This window comes from Mytilus galloprovincialis, chromosome 6, assembly GCF_965363235.1.
Source record: "Mytilus galloprovincialis chromosome 6, xbMytGall1.hap1.1, whole genome shotgun sequence".
NCBI lineage: Eukaryota > Metazoa > Mollusca > Bivalvia > Mytilida > Mytilidae > Mytilus > Mytilus galloprovincialis.
In genome coordinates this window covers 93892343-93906465 of record NC_134843.1, presented here as the reverse complement: position 1 = coordinate 93906465, position 14123 = coordinate 93892343, and the positions used below count along the sequence as shown (strand labels likewise).

General features: G+C 33.3%; 3 non-coding genes across 3 annotated transcripts; all 3 read right to left on the bottom strand.

Annotated features, from left to right (window-relative positions):
• Positions 1 to 631: 631 nt before the first annotated feature.
• On the bottom strand, positions 632 to 770 carry LOC143081205 (U4 spliceosomal RNA). Its single transcript, XR_012979934.1, has one exon. It is a non-coding gene; the product is annotated as a U4 spliceosomal RNA (small nuclear RNA).
• Positions 771 to 1692: 922 nt separating this feature from the next.
• Positions 1693 to 1831, bottom strand: LOC143081193 (U4 spliceosomal RNA). The gene has a single exon (XR_012979923.1). It is a non-coding gene; the product is annotated as a U4 spliceosomal RNA (small nuclear RNA).
• Positions 1832 to 2753: 922 nt separating this feature from the next.
• On the bottom strand, positions 2754 to 2892 carry LOC143081102 (U4 spliceosomal RNA). Its single transcript, XR_012979840.1, has one exon. It is a non-coding gene; the product is annotated as a U4 spliceosomal RNA (small nuclear RNA).
• Positions 2893 to 14123: the final 11231 nt, after the last annotated feature.

The following is a 14123-nucleotide window of genomic DNA, read 5'->3' as shown; positions in this document are numbered from 1 at the left end:
GGACGGATTGGTGTTTAACGTCCAGTGGTGAATATTACATGCATATCAGGATAAGAAGACGGAAATACGTGAATTTTAAGATCTTTTAGCGATAGTTTACGACAATTTGTACATTTGTCGATAAAATCTGCACTGAAGCAATATATAAAACAAACTATTCATATTTTGATTTTAATGATTCATTGTTTTAAAAAGGGGGAGGGGCTGTTAAGTTCGGATATTTTCCTAGATGTAATGCTCCTAGTCAATTACAATCTATCAAAACCACCAAAAGTGGCATTCATTCTTCAAAACAGATGAGGAAAATGATGAAAATGATGAAATCGTTTGTATTATAATGATTTGATGCATCAAAACCGTGTTTGTCATTTTCACATGTTCAGTCACAACACTCACTGGTCAGGAGGATGTAGATGATATAGATCAACCTAGAAAATGTTGAGTACTTCAATGCACCTCATTGAACCTAAAAGAATGAGATCATGCGAATTTGTGTTTCGCCAAATTGTGTCATCTGATCATTAGATTTATCTAGTAAAAGAAAATTACTTGAATACTACTTTAGCATTTTGTCATATGTTTCAAAGCAGTTGGTTTGGTCGACTTTTCTTTATTTAATTGTGTATCATTGCCTCCGTAGAGGCGTTCAGAAATTGCGACTGCTGCCGTATTTCAGGCATCAGCGCGGGGTATTGGGTATAGTTTTCAACTAGCAATAACCACGCCTCGGATAAACCTCATCGGCTATGGTACCGCCACTGCGCAAAGCTAATGAATAACGTACAGTGTACACTGTTTGTTTTAAACTACATTTACTTTATCAAAGGTATTCTAGTAATTTTATTCCGTGCAAAATTTTGGGTAGCTGACATTGTTCTACCTTTTGTACTTGGCATTAATTTACATTTGAAAGAGGTTCATCCTTTTTGATGTTCACTGAAATGACAAACGGCTGTTATAGTTGAGAAAACACAAGTTTGCATAGTGGCTATATTAATGGGGAGATAATCTCTCAGTAAACTACGTAGGGTATACGCATATATACGATCTCTCAGGTGGATGGACGGATTGGTGTTTAACGTCCAGTGGTGAATATTACATGCATATCAGGATAAGAAGACGGAAATACGTGAATTTTAAGATCTTTTAGCGATAGTTTACGACAATTTGTACATTTGTCGATAAAATCTGCACTGAAGCAATATATAAAAAAAACTATTCATATTTTGATTTTAATGATTCATTGTTTTAAAAAGGGGGAGGGGCTGTTAAGTTCGGATATTTTCCTAGATGTAATGCTCCTAGTCAATTACAATCTATCAAAACCACCAAAAGTGGCATTCATTCTTCAAAACAGATGAGGAAAATGATGAAAATGATGAAATCGTTTGTATTATAATGATTTGATGCATCAAAACCGTGTTTGTCATTTTCACATGTTCAGTCACAACACTCACTGGTCAGGAGGATGTAGATGATATAGATCAACCTAGAAAATGTTGAGTACTTCAATGCACCTCATTGAACCTAAAAGAATGAGATCATGCGAATTTGTGTTTCGCCAAATTGTGTCATCTGATCATTAGATTTATCTAGTAAAAGAAAATTACTTGAATACTACTTTAGCATTTTGTCATATGTTTCAAAGCAGTTGGTTTGGTCGACTTTTCTTTATTTAATTGTGTATCATTGCCTCCGTAGAGGCGTTCAGAAATTGCGACTGCTGCCGTATTTCAGGCATCAGCGCGGGGTATTGGGTATAGTTTTCAACTAGCAATAACCACGCCTCGGATAAACCTCATCGGCTATGGTACCGCCACTGCGCAAAGCTAATGAATAACGTACAGTGTACACTGTTTGTTTTAAACTACATTTACTTTATCAAAGGTATTCTAGTAATTTTATTCCGTGCAAAATTTTGGGTAGCTGACATTGTTCTACCTTTTGTACTTGGCATTAATTTACATTTGAAAGAGGTTCATCCTTTTTGATGTTCACTGAAATGACAAACGGCTGTTATAGTTGAGAAAACACAAGTTTGCATAGTGGCTATATTAATGGGGAGATAATCTCTCAGTAAACTACGTAGGGTATACGCATATATACGATCTCTCAGGTGGATGGACGGATTGGTGTTTAACGTCCAGTGGTGAATATTACATGCATATCAGGATAAGAAGACGGAAATACGTGAATTTTAAGATCTTTTAGCGATAGTTTACGACAATTTGTACATTTGTCGATAAAATCTGCACTGAAGCAATATATAAAACAAACTATTCATATTTTGATTTTAATGATTCATTGTTTTAAAAAGGGGGAGGGGCTGTTAAGTTCGGATATTTTCCTAGATGTAATGCTCCTAGTCAATTACAATCTATCAAAACCACCAAAAGTGGCATTCATTCTTCAAAACAGATGAGGAAAATGATGAAAATGATGAAATCGTTTGTATTATAATGATTTGATGCATCAAAACCGTGTTTGTCATTTTCACATGTTCAGTCACAACACTCACTGGTCAGGAGGATGTAGATGATATAGATCAACCTAGAAAATGTTGAGTACTTCAATGCACCTCATTGAACCTAAAAGAATGAGATCATGCGAATTTGTGTTTCGCCAAATTGTGTCATCTGATCATTAGATTTATCTAGTAAAAGAAAATTACTTGAATACTACTTTAGCATTTTGTCATATGTTTCAAAGCAGTTGGTTTGGTCGACTTTTCTTTATTTAATTGTGTATCATTGCCTCCGTAGAGGCGTTCAGAAATTGCGACTGCTGCCGTATTTCAGGCATCAGCGCGGGGTATTGGGTATAGTTTTCAACTAGCAATAACCACGCCTCGGATAAACCTCATCGGCTATGGTACCGCCACTGCGCAAAGCTAATGAATAACGTACAGTGTACACTGTTTGTTTTAAACTACATTTACTTTATCAAAGCTGATCCGTTTATATATACTTTGACTCTAAAGTGCTTTGCAGCTCGAGAACTCTCGATGGAATGATAGAATATAACTGATCCGTATACTATATATATATACTCTGACTCTAAAGTGCTTGGCAGCTCGAGAACTATATATATACTCTGACTCTAAAGTGCTTGGCAGCTCGAGAACTATATCTATACTCTGACTCTAAAGTGCTTGGCAGCTCGAGAACTCTCGATGGAATGATATAATATAACTAAGTCCACGTTTATATAAAAGCATGTCACGTGGCTGTTCATTTATTTGGCAATTTCTTAAGATATAATTTTTCCTCTGTAAGACGGAATAAATGTGAAAATAACTGAACTAATTCACAAAAATGTATATGAAAAAATACTGTAAGTAGAAATATGTAAACAAAGTATTTATAGGTCTAGTTCCCTGTCCGACCTCTGTTAGAGTCGGGTAACTGAATAAACAAAAGCTAGCTTTTGTTTCTTCAAAAAGCTGAATTTGTTATTTTTTTAGATGCCACAACAAAGTTGAAATATGTGTCTTTGTTTATTTGGTTTGGTAAAGAGGGTGATGAGGTTTATGACGGATCTTATTAACAGATACTGCTTGCTTTTTATAAGGACTTGACACAGATGTCGGAAGAAGCCATAAAAATGATAATAGATTTCAATATAAAAATTAGTCTTTGTTTCTTTTTTGTAACCTGTATAGTGATGCTAATTAAGAAAAACATGCACTTCAACTATCTATCATGTTATGCCAATGAAAAATTTATTTACAAAACCTTCGCAGTATTTTCAAGTGCTAAATCACTCATTTCCCAAGCGACCAGTTCTGTTTATTTATATATTCAATTTTACTTATAACTGAAAATATCCAGATAATATCTGATCATATAGAATTTATTTTCTAGTCCTTACAAAAGAACTTATGCACATTACTGTAATTTGATATGTTGTCTTACTTTTTCACAGACGATAACACTGGTAAATATTGTATGTCTTTGTCTATATTTTTAACCTGAAAGTTATTATTGTTAGATAATAAACTTAAATTCCATTTTTATACGAAAACTTGAAAATGGTTGAGCCAAAAAAATATTTGCAAAGTCTTTGTATCTAGATTATATACAAAGCTAAACAATGTCTAAACTATAATGATTCATTTTGGTGATGGTCAATTTCCTATGAATTATTTTCACACTTGGGCTATATTCCAAAAGATCCGCCGCTGAACAATAGCAAATTTTCATTGGTTATTAAAATGTATGATATTTTGTTTAATGTGTAAATAATTACTTGTTTCTTTTTTGTATGCAAAATCTTCATACACATGGAGGAGATAAAGATTCATTCATTCGTTCATTATGTCTGTGTTCCAGCTTATTGTTATTAAAGAGATTTTGATTAATTAAAATATTATATAAGACGTACAACCTGTGTACGTTTGAAGTGTAAAAATCGTATCCTTAATTTCAAGTTACAGATGATTATTTTATTTTATATATTTTGACAGTGTAGTTGGTTATCTAGAAAGGTGTGTATTAAACTATTTTTTTGCTAATTAATTTGCTAATTCATATAATAAATGAAGTTTTAATGTAGAATATTTACTATTTTGAATGTGCAAAGTTAAATTGTGTATATTTACTCTGTAGTTTGTATTTTAAAGGAATATAAGGGTTTAGAAGATATCATATAAGGGGAGGTAATTAAAAAAAACCCGCTAGTTCTATTTTTAGTTCATTTTAAGATTTGATATATATCTGAGACTACTATAACACATAGTAGTCTCAGTATATATATATATGAACACAATGCCCTAAAGTTATTCTAAACTATCTGATATTATATTCGAAATGAAATGTTTCATCTATGTAAAAAAAAAAAAAGAGAGAAAACAACAAAACTTGTATCTTGTATTGATTAATGGCATATGATAATAGATTTGTCATTTGTGGAGGACTCAATGCACCGGTGCCTTCACAGATGTAGTCATACACTAGCAGTTACTGAATATTATTAAATACGAAATACGAAATATTTTATTAAAGAAAGCTCAATTATGAACATAATCATTAATAAAATTGAGAAAGGAAATGGTGAATATGTCAAAGCGACAACCACCCGACCATAGAGCAAACAACAGCCGAAGGCAACCAATGGGTCTTCAATGTAGCGAGAATTCCCGCACCCGTAGGTGTCCTTCAGCTGGCCCCTAAAATATGCATAATAGTACAGTGATAATGGACGTCATACTAAACTCCGAATTATACACAAGAAACTAAAATTTAAAATCATACAAGACTAACAAAGGCCAGAGGCTCCTGACTTGGGACAGGCGCAAAATTGCGGCGGGGTTAAACATGTTTATGAGATCTCAACCCTCCCCCTATACCTCTAGCCAATGTAGAAAAGTAAAAGAATAACAATACGCATATTAAAATTCAGTTCAAGAGAAGTCCGAGTCTGATGTCAAAAGATGTAACAAAAGAAAATAAATAAAATGACAATAATACATAAATAACAACAGACTACTAGCAGTTAACTGACATGCCAGCTCCAGACCTCAATTAAACTGATTGAAAGATTATGTCTTCATCATATGAATATCAGGTACAATCCCTCCCGTTAGGGGTTTAGTATCATACTATCATAAAATATATGAGAAGAACATAACCCGTGTCATGCCAACAACTGTTTTTTTAGAAATAAATGTGTTTAGTTCCGATGCAAAGACCCTATCAGTGAATCAATGTTAAAGCCAAAATATGCAATCTTTAATGACCTGACAACAGTATCGTAACTATATCCCCTTTTAATAAGTCTATTTAAAGGTTTTGTTAGTTTCTGAGGAGAATACTGACATTTTTGTGCTTTATAAAGAATATTTCCATAAAATTTTGGATGTGAAATACCTGAACGTATAAGATGTCTGCATGTTGAGTTATATTTACGAATTATTTCCTTATACCGGTGATAAAATTTAGTAAATGTTTTGACCAGTTTGTGATATCGAAAACCCTGGTGTAATAATTTTTCAGTAATACATAAATTTCTCTCGCTAAAATCTAATACATTGTTACATACACGAGCGAATCGTACAAGTTGAGATATATAAACACCATAAGATGGTGACAAGGGAACGTCACCATCTAAAAATGGATAATTAACAATAGGAAATGAAAAATCATCTCTTTTATCATAAATTTTTGTATTAAGCTTCCCGCTTATGATATAGATATCAAGATCGAGGAAAGGGCAGTGGTCATTGATATCATTAGCTTTATTTAAAGTAATAGCATAGATATAACAAAGAATAACATTTAAACAATCTTAACTCAAGTATTAAATTAAAAGGAAAGTGGTATCACAGTCACACCAAACCATTAACAGCCTAACGATAATAGACCTCGTATTACTTTGAATAACGAGTTGGTGCATGTATGCTTATATATATATGCTTTACTTAGATCGCCGGTTAACGCGTCCAACTTAATTATTCAAGTTGTTGTATTTTTGCTAAATGCAAAGCTGTCATAGAATAATGAAATCAATGAATCAGAATCCTAGTTCTTGTTTCTTGTTTACTGTTTTACTTCTGTCAAGGTATAATGGTTAGTCGCATTATAATTCTTACTTTATTTCATTTCCAAAGAGAGACAGCAGACAGAGACAGCAGAGAACAACAATTACTGCTCACTTTATGTTTATGTTTTCAGGAAAACCCTTATTTACTGCACCTTTATTCCTATATTGAAACATAAAAAAAGAGATTTAAAAGCTACGTGGGGTAGTTTTTATTATTCTCGGTAAATAATTCAAACAAATTTCAAACCTGTTTTTAAATTAAAAGTAGATCTATCCACAAAAAAATTTAAATCTTTAATACACATGATACACAATCGTCGTTTTACTGAATAAATAAAATAATACATTACTGAAATACTCAAATTTCACCAATTTACATATAATTAAGAGGTAAATTATTTAATAAGCACTTAAACCAACTCCGATAAAAATAGTTTAGAATGTATCGAGTTATATTTGTTTCTTTGTGGTGTTATTAAGTTCGAACAAATTCCGAATGCTTAATAAAACAAATGCGCTGCTAGTATTGTATAGCACATTTGAAGCAGATAATTAAACATACACGTTTATCCTCATCTGTATCCAACCAGTTTAATAAAAATATAGAACTCTGATTCGGTAATGCCGTATGTTAAACTGCGTATGGTAATTATTGGTGTAGAATTGTCAATGGCAAAGAAAATAAGTTGTCACACATTTTGTATAACTTTATGTTTTTAAAATATTCACAGAATAATTGTAAGTCTGAATGGGTTATCTATAATACTAAAATTACGAGGTCCAATTTGTCAGCCGGGATCTCCTGTAGTTGGTGATCGTAATACTGGTATACCAGTATTGTCCACAATACTGGTATAAAAATTTTGTACCAGTATTGTTACTTTTTATAAAAAAAACAGCAATACTGGTACATTACTGATATACCAGTATTGTAGTTGTATTGTTGACTAGACTATATTGAAGATCAAAGGGAGATTAACTGGACATCGAAGATTTAAAGTTTTATTTGATGACAATCACATCTATGGCATCATCAGTTAAACACAATCATTCCTAATAAAATTGTCATGTCATATGTTAATTTCATTATGCATATATGTGACACCTTTAACAAAAGATTAATTACCTATATTGTTTATTTAAAAAAAGCACAATACTGGAATACAATACTGGTACAAAATTTTTATACCAGTATTGTGGACAATACTGGTATACCAGTATTGCGATCACCAACTACAGGAGATCCGTCAGCCGTCATCACGTAAAAACGACGAATCAAGGAATTCAACTTTATATACAACTAATATAGTACAAAGGTGTAGATTAAAAATTACACCACTCCAGGCCCTTTTGTTTTCCACGTATTTAATATCGCCAATAATTAGGAAGTTCCGGGTCGAGTCCGATATCGATACCAATAGTATAATCACCTGTTACCTATTACCTTATCTGTACGTTCCGCATCTGACAGGCGCACCACCAAACGGTGTATTCAGGATTAATATGCTATATATAAACGGGTGATAATCACAGGGTTGACACTACTAAATTGTCAAATTGTTACCTATTGTAGTATTTTAATCCGTAAGACTTTCTAAGATAACAATACGAATACTAAAAATCTGGACTAAAAATAAGTTTCAATTTGTTAGCGGGCATGACGTAAAACAGCGAATCAAAGAATTCAACTTTATTCATAACTAATATAGGACAATGCTGTTGATTAAAAAATACTCCATTCCAGGACCTTTTTTTTTCCCAAATATTTAATATTACCAACAATTGATAAGTCCCAGTTCGACGGGTTCAAACAGAAAGATTTGAAAGCAGAGAAAATTGTGTATCTTATAATCGGCATGACTTTATCAGATGACAGTACTAATACTAAGATAAGGCTTGCGCATAGTTATATACTTTAATTCAGTCACAGACCCGCGATATCACGGGTGTGTTCTAGTGTTTATAAAATATATTCTTGATTCATGTGGTTATAGTAATATTTGGTTAGCACAAACTGGCTTTAGCACATAATTACACCTTAAGTAAGAATCCGGGGTTTTGATTGGTTAATAGCCAGTGTATTTTTCACCAATTTACTGTTATCAAATGAATATCGTTCATTTTTAACGCCGCCGGGGTATTTGCTAAAAGGATATGCCTTTTTTACCCTCTCTGCCGTGGTATTTGCCAAAAAATACTCTATCCGACTGGACGCTTGTAACGTCACGATCATCAATGCGTTTTAGTACATTAACATTCGGTGTAATTAAACAGATATATCATGTTATTGAGGGGTATTTGCGAAAAATACCAGTCTTGAGAATGAATTTCCCTCGCCTTACGGCTCGTGAAATTTAACATTCTCTCGACTGGTATTTTTTCGCAAATACCCCTCCTTAACATGATATATCTGTTCAAAATGACTGAGTAATAGTTTAAAACAGAAGTTATTTGACCAATTTCAACAAAACTGGCGTTCAAATATATGTAATTCGTCAAAAGGTTTATCATATAGATTATATAAGGATAAGTTTGAATTCGAAAAATATTTAAATATATTACCAGATAGAGATTGGGTTATATTTTGTAGATTTAGAACTGGTAATCATAGATTACCAATTGAAACTGGAAGATGGATAGGTTTAGATAGAGAAATGAGATATTGTAATTTATGTCAATGTCAAGAATTCGGCGATGAATTTCACTTTCTTTTGAATTGTAGATCCCTAGACGTCTCAAGAAAACTGTTTTTGGATAATTGTTATTGTAACAGAGTAAATATAATTAAATTTTGTAAATATTTACTTGACAACACAAAAAAATAAGTTTAAAAATATATGCAAATTTATAAAGGTTATAAAATCAGTAGCAGGTCTTCCTGGTTAGCCTTTGTCTATTTGTTTTTCTATTATAATAACTTCTTGCATATATATATGTTTAGACGAGTTGTATATACATAATGTACACAGCCATGTATCACCATCACTGCTGGTGATCCGATGGATTAATCTGTTGTAGAGTTGTCACTGGCTGAGACGTACTTATAAATATAATTATTTTCTGTGACTGTATCGTACATTAATTACTATATATATAGATAATTTAGCTGATCTGTAAAAATAACTTCTCCATGCCTTATATGTCATGTACTGTAGTACGACGTAGATTAAAATTGACGTGGAAAGTAACACACGGCCACCGAAAGCTTCGTTTTTACGAAGCCCAGGTGGTCGTGTGGTCTAGCGGGACGGCTATACAGTGCAGGCGATTTGGTGTCACGATATCTCAGTAGCATTGGTTCGAATGCCGACGAGGGAAGAACAAAAGTTTTGCGAAAGCAAATTTACAGATCTAACATTGTTGGGATATATATATATACAACTCGTCTAAACATCAACCCAACAATGTTAGATCTGTAAATTTGCTTTCGCAAATTTTTGGTTCTTCCCTCGCCGGGATTCGAACTCATGCTACTGTGATATCCTGACACCAAATCGCCTGCACTGCAGCCGTCCCGCTAGACCACACGACCACCTGGGCTCTCAAAAAAAGAGCTTTCGCTGGCCGTGTGTTACCTTTCCTCGTCAGTTTTAATCTAGCGGCGTACTAAAAAGTTTTAAAGAATAAAATTGTCTTGTCTTGCATTGGAGACCGAGTATAACGAAATCAGAGTTCTACGTTTAATTAGAATGAAAACGAACAATTTTAAATGAACCTCTTCCATAGCTATGCCGTTAGGTTTTGTGCTAAAATTGCTTTGCGAAAGAAATATACCGTTTCCTTATATTTTTATTTTTTTTAAACTGGGTGAAATCGAACAACACCGAGCTATATTGTTACTCCTCGAGAAACAGTCGATGATTCGACGACGAGCTTATGATGTTTTATTTGAATGAAAGAAAAATTATAATTGTTTGCCATGTTCACAATCATGTACGTTGATTTGTGTGTTTTGGAGTTTAGTTGGATGTCCATTTTCACTGAACTAGTATACATGTACACATTTTTGTTAAGGGGTCAGCTGAAGCCCGTCGCTGCATGGGTGTGGTATTTTTTAGCTGTTTTGAAGACCCATTGGTGACCTTTGGTAGTTTACTTCTCTTTGGTCGAGTTGTTGTCTTCTTGACACATTCCCAATTTCCATTCTCGATTTTATAGCTTATTTATATATAACCTAACTCGCAGTCATGACTGGGGTTATGAAGTTAGTGGTCAGTGATTGAATGCGTTGTAACATTGGTGTGGTAGACTTTTCAGGAAAGCAGGCAATATGAAGTTATATTTAATGTTCTCCTCGGGCCTTCTCAAATCACACAAGCTGTATATAATCATAATCATACCAGGTATACAGCTTTCTGAGTCATCTATACTATACTATATACTTTTGTGTGTCGCTTCTCTTTTTCCAGGATGAATTAATCATCATGCCTCTGTGTTCTATTGGTAACATGCATAGTCGCATTTGTCATCCATTCTTATGATTATTCAGATTGAGACATGTTTGGAGAAAAACGACAAAGGAGTCCGGATATTGATTCCGACATCAGACTAACTTTTAGTAATAGATAAGACTTCATGTTTGAAGCGGTGCAAATTTCAAATTTAATTTGACTTTTACCAAAAGATGCATTGTAGCAAAGGAGAAGAATAATTGTGGTCTGAGGCCAGAAACACGAAAATAATTGAATTTAACAGAAAGGAAACCAATATCGGACTTTGGAAAAAGGGAGAGGGCTGTTGATACCTTCTATGAAATTCTCCATACATAATATCTATAACAAAAAATCATCCTACAACCGAGTTCACAAGCTGTATATGCCCGCGATTTCGCGGGTGTGTTCGAGTTGTATATATCATAGGTTTTATTTTATTTAGTAATCACGAAATCAATGTTTCCATTTACAGTCCTAGTCCTAGTGGGTTTTCATCATGTTCACGGGTAGTAAGGTCGTCATATCGAGGAGCGTTTAGTACAGTGATTTTGTCATAGTTTGGATAAGTTTGACATGACGGTGTTAAGTCTTTTTGATGACAATCAGTGGAAAAATGTAAACATTGGGATATTTTGTAAACGGAGCTTCTGATCATTAATTTAAGCTGGAAAATATCTTTGTATAAAGTAAATATGTTAGTACATCACAAGTTTTATCATATGGTTAATGATTTAACACAGAACAAAGCTTGCGTATGTCAAAATTTAAAACTGGCTATTGGTTTATTGTGCATAAACAACGTTATTTTCTTACATCACATATATCTTCGTGATATAACACTGCGGTCAATTATTCTAAAAAAATACCTACTTTTGCAACCAATTCAAAATTACTGAAATATCTGTGTCATGGTTTGGTTCATTCGTGTCATGGTTAAGTTTATGTTCGACATGGTTCAGTTATGTAATTCTTGTCGTGTATAATGAAGAGTTACTATCTAAATTAACAACAATTGTTTCATTTGAAACACAAAGGGACATAAAAACGCACATACAATGTAGTAATATGTTATAAGTAGATGCATATGATTGCTAAGGAGATAACTATCCACCTGAGATCAAATGACGTAGATGTTAGCAGCTTTTTGTCATCAAAAGGCCTTCAACATTCAACAATGAGCAAAACCATATTTCTTAGCAAGATATAAAAGGTTGCGAGAAAATTCAATGTATAGGAATTCCAATTAGAAAATCATCAACCTAATTTCTGTCCAAAATAAAAAGCAAAATATGATACACAGTCAAATACGATATTCATGGCATTACAGACACTTAACTTGAGACAGTATATACAAATTATTGTGGAGTAAAACATGTTTGCGGGTTCCTCAACCTCTTCTTCGCCTTAACCATGCAACACATGTAAACTCACCAGATCGGGTTTAAACAAGAAAATCAAGTAGCAGAAACACTAAAGACACAAAAAAGTACTGACATTTAGTGGGACCTAGTTTCAAACAAATAACAAATGATAAAAAGTCATGATTCTAAGATAGCTTCTTTTAAATTTCAGTATGTTATTCTGCTGCCAATATTTACGCTATACTGAGAATAGTTTGATGGTTTCAGATCTCTGGTTGTCTCTGTTTTACCCATTTTATAGAAACAGGCAGATATAGAGTTTGGCCTATTTAATTCATCCTATTGTTGAAGAATTTATGTTTGTGTTGTTGGTTTGCTGTCTCGTTTATGTATTTCCCACGTCATCTTACATGGTCCGAGTACACAGTTATTTCGTAGTGCATTTCTTTTAGGCAATAAATGGAAATAAAAAAATCCCACCTGCGCTTTCTCCATAAATTTTTTACAGTGTGTTGTACTACTTTTGGGACAAATTATATCAAAATTATAGAAAACTTCATCAGCTTTAACTCAAAATATGGACAACTTTATGTGAAGAGGGTCTTGAAATCTTTTGACAGCTTCCGAAATGCTAATTTTTTACCTTTTTCAACTTGACCAAATCACTACTTTACATTAAAATTCGTGAATCAAATTTTTTTACAGTGCAGTTTTATCCCCCTTCTTGCTACTTGAGGCATAAAACATAAATAAATAAGTTGGAAGGGGTATAAAAAAAATGACAAGTAAGACACTGTCCACACTAGGGGCTATATTCGACGATAACTGTGTACTCGGACCACATTTGATATTACCTAGTAAATTGAAATCAAATAAGCAAAAATGATAAACGGCAAATATAGATAGCACAAAAATATCTAAGAAGCTCAAATGAAGTGTACTTGTGATATATATCAACAAACTTACCATCTGTTTATTCTTCGTCCATCTTATAATCCGTTCTGTCCTATTACAAACGATGATTTCTTGTCTAGCCAGGTCTAAATTAAGGTCGTATACAGTTTAAGGGGACGACCATTTGATATTCGGGGGGGTGGGGGGGGGGGGGGTTGAAAATAAATAACTCAGCCTTGATAATCACAAAAATAAATGGTTTGATCTGTGGTAGTTTGAAAATATATTACAAAAAAGTACCCGACTTGCAATGTATTGAAAATAAATAACTCAGCCGGTCTAATCAAAAGTATGATATGGCACCAGATTCTTCATAAGATCATCTTTTCCAAAAAAAAAAAAAAAACGGGAAACACTTCCCAAATTTTTAATAATAAAAACATAAATATTATTTAAATATACTTGAAATGTCTGAAAATTGGGTTCATTTAACTTGAGGTATGTTGTCTCAGGAAACCTTACCTCACATTTATTTTAACAGGGCCGTTACTTCATTGAGGCAAATGCCTCATGTAGGAAATTTCAAAACCAAACGTCTTTCTCCATATTTAATTGTGTTCAAGGCGAGTGCCTTGCAAGAAGTAAGTTCTGACTTCCCTCATACATAGCCCTGATTTTTTGTGTCTTTTGTTCATTGATTGCCCTTCTGTATTCTGTTAGTGTTGCATTCATTTTGTAATCTAGTAATTTGTGTTATGAACTTGATCATGAGTTTAAAAAACAGCAGCCACGACTTAACTATGAGAATTCCAATTTTGCTTTATCGTCCACATTGGTCTTTTGATGTTGTCCCTAGAAACTTAAGTCTTGCACTGAATTTATACATTTTGCTTTG